This window comes from Gavialis gangeticus, unplaced genomic scaffold (genome assembly GCF_001723915.1).
Source record: "Gavialis gangeticus isolate Ggan-Ray unplaced genomic scaffold, GavGan_comp1, whole genome shotgun sequence".
NCBI classification, from domain to species: Eukaryota; Metazoa; Chordata; order Crocodylia; family Gavialidae; genus Gavialis; species Gavialis gangeticus.
This window is the reverse complement of record NW_017728992.1, coordinates 35954139-35969089: the sequence shown is the minus strand read 5'-3', so window position 1 is coordinate 35969089 and position 14951 is coordinate 35954139.

Here is a 14951-nt window from a genome sequence, read left to right as displayed (position 1 = left end):
CAAAGCCTGACAAATGGCAACTATTTATACTATAGGACTTGGTCTCAGGAAACATGAGATGCTTTGTGTTTTCTGTTCAGTTCAGAGGTGATACACAGTTATTGTCTTCTCTAAGACAACAATACCCAGGGGCTGGAAACTGAAGCTAAATAGGTTCAAAATGGGAAAAAGGATGCACATTTTTATCAATTAATTATTAAACAAATATGAAGGGAAGTGTTAAATCTTAAACCACCTCAAGGTTTTTTTGGGGGAAAGATGGCATGCAAGTCTAATAAATAAATAAAAACAGTTCTCCATTACTTGAAGCCTTTTGAAACAAGCACACTTTCTCTGACATTGACATGTCTGATTGTGAGGAACTTCCTTTAGGCACTGTCAATTTCACAGATCCCAAGCCATGGTTCTTATGGGGGACTTCAATCACCCCGACATCTGGTAGGAGGGCAATACAGCAGTAAATAGGCAATCCAAGACATTTTTGTAGAGTGGGGACAATTTCCTGGTGCAAGTATTGGAACAGCCAACTTGGGGCCGTGCTCTGCTTGTCCTGCTGCTGAAAAACAGGACAATTGGTGGGGAATGTAGAAGTTGATGGCAGTTGGACAGCAGTGACCACAACATGATTGAGGATCCTGGAGAAATGCAGGAAAGAGAGCATCAGAGTAAGGACCCTAGAATTTAGAAAAACAGACTGTGACTCAGGGAGCTGATGGACAGGATCCCCTGGGAGGCCATTCTGCAGGGGAAAGGAGTCCAGGAGAGATGGTTGTATTTTAAGGAAACCTTACTGAGGGCTCAGGAATGAACCATCCTGATGTGCAGGAAGACCAGCAAGTATGGCAGAAGACCAGCTTGGCCTAGCATGTACCTTTTTAGTGAGCTAAAACACAAAATGGAAGCTTACAGGTGGAAACTTAGACAAGCAACTAGGGAGGAGTAAAACAGTATTGCTGTGGTATGCATGGATGAAATCAGGAAGGCCAAAGTGCAAATTGGAGTTGCAATTACCAAAGGACATAAAGGGTAACAAGAGGTATTTCTAAAAGTATGTTAGCAGCAGGAGAAAGATCAGGGAAGTTATGGGTCCTTTACTGAATGGGGGAGGCAACCTAATGACAGGTGATGAAGTACTTTAAAGGCTGAGGTACTCAATGCCTTTTCCACCTCAGTCTTCCCAGGCAAAGTCACCTCTCCCACCACTGCACCTGGCAGCAGAGTTTGGGGATGAGGATGCAGCCAAAGTGGCAAAAGAACAGTTTAGAGCCTATTTAGAACAGCTGGACAAATCCAAGTCCATGGGACCCAAGAGTGCTGAAAGAGTTGGTTCAAGTGATTGTAGAGCCATTGGAACATTATCTTTGAAAAGCTATGTGGTGATAGGGAGAGGTCTCAGAAGACTAGAAAAGGGCAAAGATACTGCCCATTTTTCAAAAGGAAAGACAGAGGATCCAGGGAACTACAGACCTATCGGCCTCACCTCAGTCCCTGGAAAAATCAAAGAGCAGGTCCTCAAGGAATCCATTTATAAGCACTTGGAGGAGAAGAAAGTGATTAGAAACATTCAGCATGGATTCACCAAGGGTGAGTCATGCCTGATCAACCTGTTTGCCTTCTATGAATATATGGCTGGCTCACTGGATGCATGGAAACTTTCTTGCAAGTAACCTAAGGAAGTAAGGTTTGGATTAATAAACGGTAAGGCAGATAGAAAAATGGATGGATCCTCAGGCTCAAAGGGTCATAATCAATGGGCACTTTTTACAGGTGCTTAGGTGTGGGATGGGGAGGTTAATTAGAACAGCTCCAAAAGCCACTCTAATTAAAGTGCCCACATGTATTCAGTGCTCTTCACTTCAAAATAGTGATGGGGGTACTTTAACTAAAGTTCATTGAATGAGATTTAGTTAAAAGTACCCCCACCACTATTTTGAAGTACGGAGTCACTGAATGCACAAGACACACATGCTGCTGGAGTACACTAATTAGCATGCTCCAGCAGACTCAATTAATCGAGTCTTCTCTGATGCACTAGAATTACAGTGCATTGAAGCATATGCCTGCACATCTATGGGCACCCAATGGCTTAATGTCTAGCTGACAGCTTGTATCAAGTGGAGTGCCCTGAAAGATGGTCCTGGGGCCAGTTTTGTGCAATAACTTCATCAGTAACCTGAAAGATAGGATGGAGTATATCCTCACCAAGCATGCAGATGGCACCAAGCTGGGGTGAGTAGTCGATATGCTGGAGGGTAGGCTAGAAATTGGAAAGACCTGCAAAAATTGGAGGATTGGATGAAAATAAATCTCATGAGGTCCAGTAAGGAAAACTGAAAAGTCCTGCCTTTACGGCTGACAATACCATGCACAGGTACAGACTAGGGACTGGGTGGCTAAGCAGCAGCTGTACAGAAAAGAACCTGGGAGTAAAAGTGGATTAGCTGAATATGAGCCAATAGTGTGCCCTTATGGAAAAGAAGGCTACTGGCACAGTGGACTGCATTAGTAGGTGTGTTGCCAACAGATTGAGAAAATGTATTTTTCCTATCTCTTTGGCACTGGTAAGGCCATATCTGGAGTACTGTATCCAGTTTTGGCCCCTTCCCCTACTACAGAAAGGTTGTGGACAAATTTGAGATAGTCTAGTGAAGGGGAACAAAAATGGTTTGGGAGCTGGGGAACATGACTTCTGAGGAGAGGCTGAAGGAACTGAGCTTATTTAGTGTAAAAGAGAAAAGACTGAGAAAAGATTTTGTAGTAGTCTGTAGCTACCTGAAGGGTGGTTCCAAAGAGAATGGAGCTTGATTGTTCCCAGGGGTGGCAAATGACAAAACAAGGAATGTTGGTCTCAAGTTGCAGCAGGGGAAGTTTAGGTCAGATGTTAGTAAGAATTTTCTCAGTAGGAGGGCAGTAAAATATTAGAATAAGTTACCCAGAGAGGTTGTGGAATCTCCATTCTTAGAGGTTTTTAAGACCTAGCTAGACAACCTTTTCTGGGAAGGTATAGTTGGGGATGGTCCTGCTTTGAGCAGGGGGTTGGACCAGATGACTTCCTGATATCTGTTCCAACCCTAATGTTCTATGATTCTATGAAGGAGATTAAATAGGTGGAAAAGACAAATAAAGGTGGAATAAAGGATGAGGAAAACAAGTTCAAAACAATCCATTCCATAGTTGAGGACTTTCCTATGCATGAAGACCTAGTACTTCAAAAGGAACTATAATATAGTCCAGGTGATAAATCAGGGATGAGCAAATATTTAGTTTGGAGGGTCACTTAAGGAGCTTAGTGAACTTTTGTGGGCTAGGTCAACACACCCCCTTGCCTCAGCTGTACCAAGTCATCCACCTGCATCCTGGGCCTGCAGTAGCTCACCAAAACTCCCTAAGTAGTTTTGCTCCAGGGTCTGGCCCCACCTGTCACTATCTGGTGATCCCAGTCCTAATGTCTCCATAGAGACCAGCCTGGAATCATTGCAGGCAGAATGCACTTGGCTGGGCAAATGGGATGGGGCCACAGGAGGGCAGGGAGAGGCATCTGGCAGTCAGATGGGAGGACAGGACTGGAGCCAGCTTTGCAGAGTGGTAACAGCACAGGTCTGAAACAGAGCTGCCATTCACTGCTGGCATGTCCCTACCCATGGAACTGCCTCCCATTGCATGGACATACAGGGAACAGGTGGCAGCTCTGCCCCAGGCTTCAGCCCTGTGATGTCACTGCCCCATGATCCTGGCCCCCACTTGCCCATCCCACTCCCTGATGCTGCTCCATCCCCATGGCCCCACCTGATCTACACAGCCAAGAGCACCCTTCCCATGTAGGTGCCAGGCCAATACCCATGGATACCCTGCTGGCTTACTCGGTCCAGTGTCCTTGGCAGGTGTGAGGCTGACAGGCCTAGGTGCCTGGGCAGTGGGGCTGGATCCGGTGGCAGTGAGAACACTAGCAGTGGCAGTGACAGCTGGAAGGAGCTGGCACCCCTGGGGCTGCTGGGAAATGGAGCCTGGCAGCCACACTGCCCCAGCCCTGTTGCATGCTTAGGGTTGGTGGGACTGGCTGCATGGGCCACAACCCAGGCTGCCCCCAATGCTTGGGCCAGGAGGGGCTGAGAGACCCACTGTGGATCAGATAAAATCCCTTGGCAGGTAGTATTCAGCCCACAAGCTCTATTTTGCCCATCCATTAAGGTTACAAATCAGATTGTCATTCTCTTCCAGCTCTATCATTAGCATGCTGACTTTCTAGCCAATGGAGCTGAGAAGCATTAATATGCTCCTCTCTGTGGCTCAGTTTCACTGTGTGTATATACTGAGGATAAAGATGTTTTTCTTAAAAAAAAAAAGCACAAAAGAATATCAGTACAGTGGACCATGAGTTCGCACTACCATCCTATACAAACTATACATCTAATTACTTCTGTTTTGGATATTAGTTTTCTATACAGAGAATATGCTTTTGCCTCAAACAAGCCAAGTGTAGTGTGTGCAGAAGCTTTCAGTATTTTTGTCATAAAAATGACTGTAGTAATAATAAAAAATAAATGAATTAAAAACTATAAAACCTAACTGCCACAGATAAAAATATCCAGCTAAGATCAGTTGTCAAGTTACGCAAACAACTGTTTAGGTCAGGTATGAGCTGGTTCCCAAATTCTGAGTTTCCATGTATAAATTCATTAAACTGTAAGGAGGAAGGAACAGCAGGTTTGCCTTACTTACATCATCATTTAACTTGGCCATACATACTCCAAAACTGCAAAGCACTTAAGCAATGCATAATAACAACAATATGTTTTGCTAAATAGTGACTACATGATTTGCCTTCATAAATCAAAATAACCAATCTTTTCTTTCTTCCTCCATGGTTGAATCTCCCCTCCTCACACTCATATAAAACCAGAAAGCACATTGGCCTGAGCATTAATAATATGGTGTTTAGAATTAAAAGGCACCATTTTGCCCAGAGCTAATCATTGGAATAGGCTGGGGTAAGATTGGCTTATAATTACCTGCCTTTACCTATTCAGCCCATGCTTGTTTTGGTTGAAGGCAGCTATCAATCATTAAGCAAACAGAATAGTGCATCCCTTTACAATTATAGTCTGGTCAAATGTATCTCCATTACAATTTCCTCCAGAGAGAAGCTGTCAGTTTTCACTTTAATTCCAGGACTTCTATGAAAGATCACCTTAATTATAGGACTCTTGGCATGACATTTATATTGTCATTCATCATGATTGATGCATATTGCTAAGCTGTCAATCTTAAAATATATATTAAACAACTTCAAAGATTATTTTTATTAACTGTTTACTTGTTATGCAAACAAGTTATTAAATATGGAAACAGGGAAGTCTTCTTAAAAGTGTATGTTTTTTATTACAAAGTCTGATTCCATGCTCAGTTTCATTGACATTACTCTATTATTCAGGGAAGTCATTCCCGATTTGCTCTAATATATGGAGGTTATAAGCATATCTACTATTTATTCTTCTAGCTTGGGTTTTAGGTAAAAAAAAATAAAATGTAATCAATGTGAAAATTTAGTACAGCTAAAAGAGCAGAAGTTGATTATTTTCTTTAAAATACCGGTTTCAATTTTTTAATTTTTTAATTTTTTTTCATTAGAGTTAAATCCAGTTGACAGAAAAGGGCAAAATGTGATATGGGAAAGATGGCAGTATTTTTCTTTGTATTCTATGTACAATTTTATTGTATTCTAATTTAATTTAAGATAAAAATACATTTAAATGGGTGATTTCAGAGTGAAAGGAACACAAGATAAATATTGTAGGAGGGAAGGCAGAGAAAACCATCCAATGGGGAAAAAAGAGGAAAAAGAACAGTGAAGAAAGGAAAATTTCATAATTTGGTGAGGAAAATCCCATAATTTGGTGGGGAAAAAAACAAAATGAAGACTTAGCCATGGCTATATTCTAGAAATTGACTGGATGACAACATGCTTGTCTGTATTTGTGTTATTATTCCTAAGTGATGTTCTCATACAAGACTGCTTCTGTGAGTGGTAGTGTGCATCTACATGTTATATGTACTACCTTAAGTCTGTTGAAACCGACATAGTGAAAGCTATGTGACCCCTTGGTGTGGATGAATTTTTACTGCTACAAAACGTTTGTATTGATTAAATGTATTCCTACTAATTTAGGGAGTTAAATTGTACTGGTCTAATATGTCTTTTTGCAAGTGCAAGTTTATCAACTCAAGGCAATCTACCAACTTAACAACTTGGTTAAAAAAAATCAAGTCATCCCCAAGCAGGACCAAGTTAAAATTGTTAAAAAAAAATCATGCAGTGGCAACAGATATTTTCTATTGGTGTCAGTCATACACCAGTACTAATAAGATGCTGAATATTTTATTGTTGGACAGAGGGGAGCATGCATTGGCTACTGTTACTAGGAGATACATTTTCAATACACGGATATTAGTTCACAAACTCTCTCTACTTACAGCAAAATGGAATGAAACCCCTGAAATGCTTAAAAAACATTTTACTTTTCATTCTGTTTTAGCTAGGTATTGGCTCAAACCAATATCCTAAATCTAAACTGCTATTATAAAATCCGATTCAGCCAAGAATTTGCATATGCTATCATTGTAATAAAGAGAACAGGCCAAAATATTTGACCAAACCTTTTAGAGTCTGATGTGCTCAAAAGACAGCCAAGCTCTCCCTTACCACCGAATTTGCACTGAGAAGAACACCCGTAATTATCACCTCACAACTCTCAAAAGGACCTTCATGCAACAAGGACACTTCTCCAGAGAAACAGATCACACTCTTGAAAGAGCCACCTGGATACCACATGAAGAATTGCTGCAGTACAGAAGAAAAACCCCCCATGAATTGCATACCACTCGTTATGACATATTATCCCTCCCTGGAACCTATACAGAAAATCCTCAAACAATTGCAATCCAGAATAGAAGGAGACCCAACTCTCAAGGAGATCTTTCCAGAACCACTACATCCTCTCCTTTAAACCAGTACTGAACCTCGCCAACCTCATCATCAGAAGCAAACTTCCTGCAGCCCAAAACACACCTAATGGACCAAGAGCATGCCGGGACAAGAAATGTAAACCCTGCCAACACATCACCATCCCCACAATTACTACACCCCAAAAAAGAACCTTCAACATTCCTGGATCTTACACTTGCACTTCCATAAATGAAATACATCTCATCCAGTGCACCAAATGCCCTGATGGAAAATACGTAGGAGATAGTGTTCCCTCTAAGCTGCGTGCATGCATGGCTGTACACAATAAAAAAATCATGCTGTGCAACAATGTGGGACCCGTGTGCATGCCAAAAGGGGGAGGTGGGACCAATTTGGGAACAGACTGAAGCGGCACGCTCATGGCATATCCACGGACCGCTACACCTTAAAAACCAAACAACTGCACACCAGAATGAATGCACACTGAAAATCTATCAAAGACAAGAATACTCAATTACCTGTGGGGGCACATTTCTCACAAGAAAATTATTGTCTCTCCAATCTCTCAGTTCTGATCATCGAAGGGAATTTATAAAACACTTTTCACAGATGAGCCCATGAAATTCACTTCCTGGATACAGAAAATCATGGACTAAATATAGACATTGTATTTATGACACATTATAACCTGCCTAACATCCAGTTCCCCAGGTAAACCCTCCACTTTTTACCAGCTATTCTCATTCCTTCCCCCCTCCCTCACCTGTATATCACCTACTGACTACCTCAATTTACATTTCAACTGACTGGCTTTCTTGCATACATACTGGCCTCTGGCTGCTTTACCACGTTATCCAGGAAGAGCACAGACCCTCTGCAGACGCTTCCTCAGCCTGATGAAGGGCCTTTTTGTCCAAAACCTTGCTAAGAAGAATTTTTCCAACTACTTGAGTTGGTCTAATAAAAGATATCAGATTTCCCTAAAGAACTTTGTTTGCCTATGTCCTTAGATCAACATGGCTACAACCTCCACCCCTGAAAGCTTAGGTTTGTTACTTTTAATTTTACACAAGCTAGAAGGGCAGTATAGCTAAGTCATTTTATAGAATAATTCATGTATCTTGTTTACTTCATTACCCAGCTTAATATGGAAGCTATGAAGCCAGACCTGAAGATCACTGCCCCCAAACTTTAGAAAAAATATTTCAAAGTAATAAAAAATAATATCAAGGAGTGTAACAGAAAAAAACCCTGACATACTTTTCTGATTTGTTCAATTAACCTTATGCATCTCAAGTGTTAAGTGTGCATCTTAAGACATTCACCCATCCACCCATTAATTATTATTCATTGTCTGCATTATTATCCATTGTACCTGTAATGACAGAAGAGCAGTTGTGCTTCTTTTTCAACAAAAGCTCTCTATCCCAAGATGGGGACAAAGGAAGCTTACTTTGTTAGGGCCCTGAAATAAAATTAAAAAAAGACCACACCTGTCTTCTAAAGAGAATCACTTTATTGGAAAAATAAACATAAGTTTAACTAGCATTCAGATCAGGAAATGGAAATGCAAAAAACAAACTAATGCCTAGGAAGATAGGTGTAGGCCAGACCCCAGAAACACATAGGGGCTTAAGTCATATACACAGACTCCATTGTGCTAGGCATGTACACAGGACAAAAAGATGGTCCCTGCCCCAAGAAGTGTATAATCTAACATATAAGAAAAATTATACACAAGGAATTTCAAATATGACACCCAAACCTGAAGTGAATGAAGTTAGCACACATGCTTAAACATTGGTACTATATAGAAGTTTGACTTAGTGTTTTTAAATGTTATTCACAAGAGTACCAAGAATAGATTGTATTTAACCTCCTTCCTCTTACAAACAAATTTGTAGGTGCTTTTGAACTCTGCACAGTATAAATAGGGCATGACTAATTCATATTTCCATTCCCCCATCCTAAAGCTAGGCATAATTGCCTTTGGAGTAATTTAGAGCAGTTTAAAAAGGCAAGGTGAAACCCCTTGATTTTTGTGGTTGGATGTTAATATAAGGTAAGTTTTCCTTGCTCTGCATACTATTTATTATAAAATTTAAATACTTAGTGACAAATATTTTAGGAACTAAAGAAAAACTAAATGTAATATTATGTTTATTCTTTTTTCATATTCCAAAATTTTAGAAATACAGCTTATGAATAAAATCTTATTTTACCTAATATAACAGTTAGAACCTCCTATTAATTGTGACTATTTTCTAAATACTCTGTTCTGCAGGACTTATTTAAACCACAATTCAGAAGTGGATTTAGATTTAGATTTTATTCTATTACTTAGGGTGAAACAATGCAATACTGTTCCTTGCCCTCACTAAATGAGAAGCTTACAGTATATACTAGACCAGAACAGGGGTACTCAACCCCCGGCTTCTGGGCCAAATCTGTTCCACAGAGCCATATTTTTCAGCCCAAGGGGTTCCCCCTGCATTGGGAAATTTGGCAGCAGGGGACAGCTAGCCACCATTTCCCTGCTGCAAAATTTCCAAACCTCATGTGCTGTTGCAACATGGCTAAATTGGATATGACCGTTCCTGTCTTATGCGGCAGACCAGGGCCACCAGATGGATCCAGCCCATAGGTGAACCCAGCACCCATCCAGCACATGGGTGGGTGGGTTGAGCACCACAGGAACAGAGTATCTTTTTAAACAGTTTCTGAGGGTTTTTTAGGGTGTTCAACCTGTCCTAAGTTTTGGAATTGAGAAACCACTTAGAGAATCAGTATGTGTATATACAAGCCTTCTGTGCAGTTTATAAATATAGATATTTAGAATCCAGCTGAGACCCTATTGTTTCATCATTCTTTTGATTGTTGTGCAGAGAGAAAAAGGCAGTTTGGCATGGGGAGGTTGCTAGGAGGAGCTGCCATGCAAACTGAATGGCTCCATGGGAACTGCTGCACACAGATATAACTGCTCGTATTCGAGATCATGGGATTTAGAAACAGTTGAAGCCCCTCTGTGCCTCCAACATGGCAGTGGAGATGCTGAAGTCTGAGGAAACTAACATTAGCTCTTCCTCAGTCCTTTTTCCATCTTCAAGCTGAAGGGGACCCTAGAATACAGGGGCATAGTGGCATTAGGCAGTTCTGCTGCATTTAGGGCTTTCATCATGCTTAGAGATGGGAAGCATTTGGCAATTATTTCCCACATTATAGTTTAGTCTTTTCTCCATTGATTCATTTGTCTAATTCACATTCTGCTGATGAAAAAAGTATTTATAGAAGACTGAGGCTGAACATTTGGTCTTAGCTAATAATTTTGGAAAAATATCATATTTCAGGTTTCTTCTGAATATTAACCCATTCTAAGGTTCTCTTAACCCAAATGATTTTTTAAAAGGCTTAAAGGAAACTCTTTCCTAAAACTGCATCCCAGAAAAAAGGATTACAAGAACAACAAAGCTGTTTCATGACAATGCACTTTTGCAGAATCTACAAGGTTAAGTGCACCATGCTTTTCTCATTACTGATGCTTTGTCTGCTGCTAGTCCAGTCATTTTTGTACATAAAGCGTTGCCTTTGCCTGTTGCTCTTTACCTGCTGAAAAAAAGATCCAGGCATGGTTTCTTCTTCTTAACTCTTCATCCCCATCCCTCTCCCCCCAGAGGAAACACAAATGTGTTGTTGATATTTGTCATTTAAGTTTGAGTAACAATGAAATATCATATATGATTTAATTCATAGACAGCTTGGCAGAAACCCCCCCCCCGCGCATATAAGGCACCCCTATTATATTCATGTACACTCTGTAAGTTTCTTGTTTGGTGACAAAGTAAGGAGCAGTGTTGCATTATTTGGCCCTAAATAAAATAATAAAAGGTAAGAGAATGTGGGGAGGGAGTTTCCTGCCCCATGGATGCTCAGAAATTCTCACGTCCTTGTTTTCTTGCAGGGCCCATGAAGATACTGAAGTACTGTAGGTAAGGAATAGTATTGCACACCATGAGTTGTGGCTTTCAGTTGTGTTAACCTACTCAGTTACCTTCCCAGATTTGATTCATCCCAAAACAACCTATTTTCCCCAACTCATATCCCTCCCCACCCCCGCAGAATGTGTGCCTTATAAGTTGAAGGAATACATTAGAGGCCTTGGTATAAGTGCCTCTATCTCATATACATCCTCCTTTATATAGAGGTTGGAAACTTTGGGTAACTTTGTAGAGACAAGCTTGCAAGGCCAAAGACCATGTTTTTATTGATGTAAGCAAGGAAGCTCTGACCAAAGTATTTGATTATAGTCACACAAACAAAGCAATTAAAACCCATTATCACAAGGAATAGCACTCATTGTCAAATCTCCCAAGCCAAATTACGGCATCTGAGGCCATCTTAGTTAAACAGTTACTAAGTATTTATCATAAATTCTTCACTTAGCTGGGGAGGGGGTCTTCATAATAAACCTGTTTTGTTAACATATACGTCATTCAGGTTGTAGATATATACATGTCATTGATACTTGTATATAGCTTATTATAAATCTGTGAGAAGAGGGGAGTCATGAACCTGAGCTGCTGGAAGAGCTGAAGAGTTTTTGGGTCTGGCCTACACCCATCCTCCTAAGCATTAGTTTATTTTTGTATTTCCATTGTCTGAGCTGAATGCTAGTTAAACTTATGTTTATTTTACAATAAAGTGATTCTCTTTAGAAGAGAGTTGTGGTCTTTTTTTATTTCAGGGCCCTGTCTAACAAAGTAAGCTTCCTTTGTCCCCATCTTGGGATAGAAAGCGTTTTGTTGAAGGAGAAGAACAACTGCTCTTTTGCCATTTCAGGCACAATGGAATAGCATCATGTAACAGTGAAAGTGAAATTGCTGTATGGAAATAGCTTGGATGATCTGAGAGGCTGATGTGGCTTTCCCTTGATATATAATTTCAGTGCTGTAATCAGACTGATAGGTCACTGGTATTAGATGACACTAGAGCAGGTTTTGGAATGCCAAGTAGACTCCCAATTACACAAATGGTAGGGCCAGCATTCAATTCTTGTATTTTTTTGTATGCACTTCATATGGTTATTGCTGTGAATACACCAGATAACTCCAAACTCCATCAGTTCTAACAAATTGCATTAAATGGAAAATGAAAAAGTATTTTTGTTGAAGTCTTCTGAAAACAGCTTTTAAGCCCATTCTGTATCTAGCAGAAAAACTGGTCAGACATCTTTATTCCTATTGCCTTTCATTTTCTTTACACAAAAATATACTTTTGAGTTACAGTTCTCACAATAACTTGAAGATTTTTTATTTTATTTTAAGGTTGAGTTTATCTCTGCTGATGAACAATCCATCCCTGCCTGATGTGTTTGCATACATTCGCTGCACACATTACGTAGATGACAGTTTCCCCAAATACAGTAAAACCCTCACTATTTGTGGGTTCAGCATTCATGGTTTCAAATGTTCATGAATGCTGAACCCGCATCTTAAATTCACTTACAGGAGTTCTTCAGGAGCTTTGCACTTGCCACCACCGGGCTCCTGCTGCCACCAGCACAGCCAGGTCCCCCCACCCCCCAGCAGCTGGGGTTACTGCATTCATGAACACAGTGCCATATTCACAGATTTCACCATTCGGGGGGATCTCAAGAATGTATCCCCCGTGAATGGTGAGGGTCGCCTGTACCTCCTTTGTGATTAACTATGGCTAGAACTCTTGACTACACTGCATTCCCCACATTATAAATGTCAGATTACCTTCTGATATTTTCATTTGTATACATACTTTAGCATTACAAACAGGGAAGAATTGGTGGGAGAATGTACTAGTAGATGGTAACTCCAGCAGCTACCATGAGTTGACTGAGTTCAGGATCCTGAGGAAAGGAAGGATAGAGAGCAAAAGAGTAAGGATCCTGGACTTTAGAAAAGCAGACTTCCGTTCAGGGAACTCATGGGCAGGATTCCCTGGAAATCTGGTCTGAGGGAGAGAGGAGTCCAAGAGAGCTGGCTGTACTTTCAAGGAACTTTACTGAGAGTGCAGGAAGAAACCATCTTGATGTGCCGGAAGACTAGTAAGTATGGAAGGAGACCAGTTTAGCTTAGTAGGGAACTCTTCAGTAAACTAAACCACAGAAAGGAGGCTTGTAAGAATGGAAACTTAGACAAACAACTAGTGAGGAGTATAAGACTATTGATCAGATATGCCAGGATGAAGTCAAGAAGGCCAAAGCACAGTTGAAGTTGCAGCTAGCAAGCAATGTGTAGGGTAACAAGAAGGGTTTCTACAAGTATATCAGTAACAAGAGGAAGGTCAGGGAAATTGTAGGTCCCTTACCGAACGGGGGAAGCAACCTAGTGACAGAGAAAGCAGAACAGGCTGAAGTACTCAATGTGTTTTTCACCTCCGTCTTCACAGGCAAGGTCAGCTCTCCCACCACTGCACCTGGCAGCACAATGTGGGGAAGAGGTGAACAGCCAACAGTGGTGAAAGAACAGGTTAGGGACTATTTAGAGAAGCTGGACATATAAGTCCATGGGGCCAGATGGGATCCACCCAAGGATGCGGTGGGAGTTAGTGGATGTATCTGAAGAACCGCTGACCATCACCTTTGAAAATGCATGGCTATCAGGAATGGTTCTGGATCATTGGAAAAGGTCAAACATAGTCTAAATGTTTACAAAAGAGAAAAGGGAGGATCCAAGGAACTACAGATCAGTCAGTCTCACCTCAGTCCCTGAAAAAATCATGGAGTAGATCCTCAAGGAATCCATCTCAAAGCACTTGGAAGATAAAAAGGTCATTAGGAACAGTCAGCATGAATTCACCAAGGGCAAGTCATGCCTGACCAACCTGATTGGCTTCTATGATGAGATAATTAGCTCTGTGGATGCAGGGAAACCAGTGGATGTGGAATACCTTGATTTTAGGATAGCTTTTGATACAGTCTCCCACAACATCCTCACAAGCTAGCTAAGGACGTATGGGCTGGATGAATGGTTTAAATTGGATGGAAAACTGAATGGATGAATGGATATAAATTGGATAGAAAACTGGCTGGAGCATTGGGCTCAGATGGTAGTAATCATTATGTAGGCTTAATGTCTACTTGGCAGCCAGTAACAAGTGGAGTGCCCAGGGCTCAGTCCTGGGGCCAGTTTTGTTCAATATTTTTAATCAATGAATGGAATATGGAATAGAGTTAGGGTTACAATACATCCGGGTTTTCCCAGACATGTCCTCTTTTTGATCTTCCTATCTTCCTCTGGGTGGGTTTTTTAAATCTAAGCAAATGTCTGAGATTTTGCTTAGCTCCGATATGCGAGGGGAGTGTGTGCCTGTTGGCACTGAGAGAGGCTGTCCAGGTACCTGGACTGCAGCCAGGAAATGCCTGGCCTCCTAGGGGCAGAGGAGATGTGTCCAGCGTCCTAGGACCTACCAAGTTCAGTTCAGTTTCTCTGCCGCAGCACATAAGGCACTCCCATGATCCTAGCACCTGCCTTTTTCTATTTATTCCTCTTGAAGCAGTATCTGCTCAATATGGGGTGTGGGGCTGCAACTTGTGGAGGGGGTGGCTTTTAGGTAGCAGCCCACTGTGTGAAAGTTTGCAGGGTGGGCAGCTGGGAGACTAAAGAAGCTGGGATTTGTGGCTAAGTGAGAAGCTGTGGAATGTGGGTCCAGAGTGTGGGGCAGAGGGCTGGGATCAAGGGGCATAAGCATGGCCCAGGGGAACAGAGTACTGTGGGTTGGGAGTGAGGGACACTGGCAGGACTAGGGGCCCCCAGGTCAGGAGTGAGGGGATGCAGCAGGGCTGGGGGTCTGTGGCTTGGGAGTGAGGAACAACAGAATGGGCAGGGCCAAGACATCATCAAATCACTGCCCCTCACAATCATACCTTCCCACCCCCTGCATGCGTGACAGGTGTCCTCTTTTTTTGGAACTAGAAATATGGCAAGTTTGCAGGTGACAACAAGCTGCGGGGGGG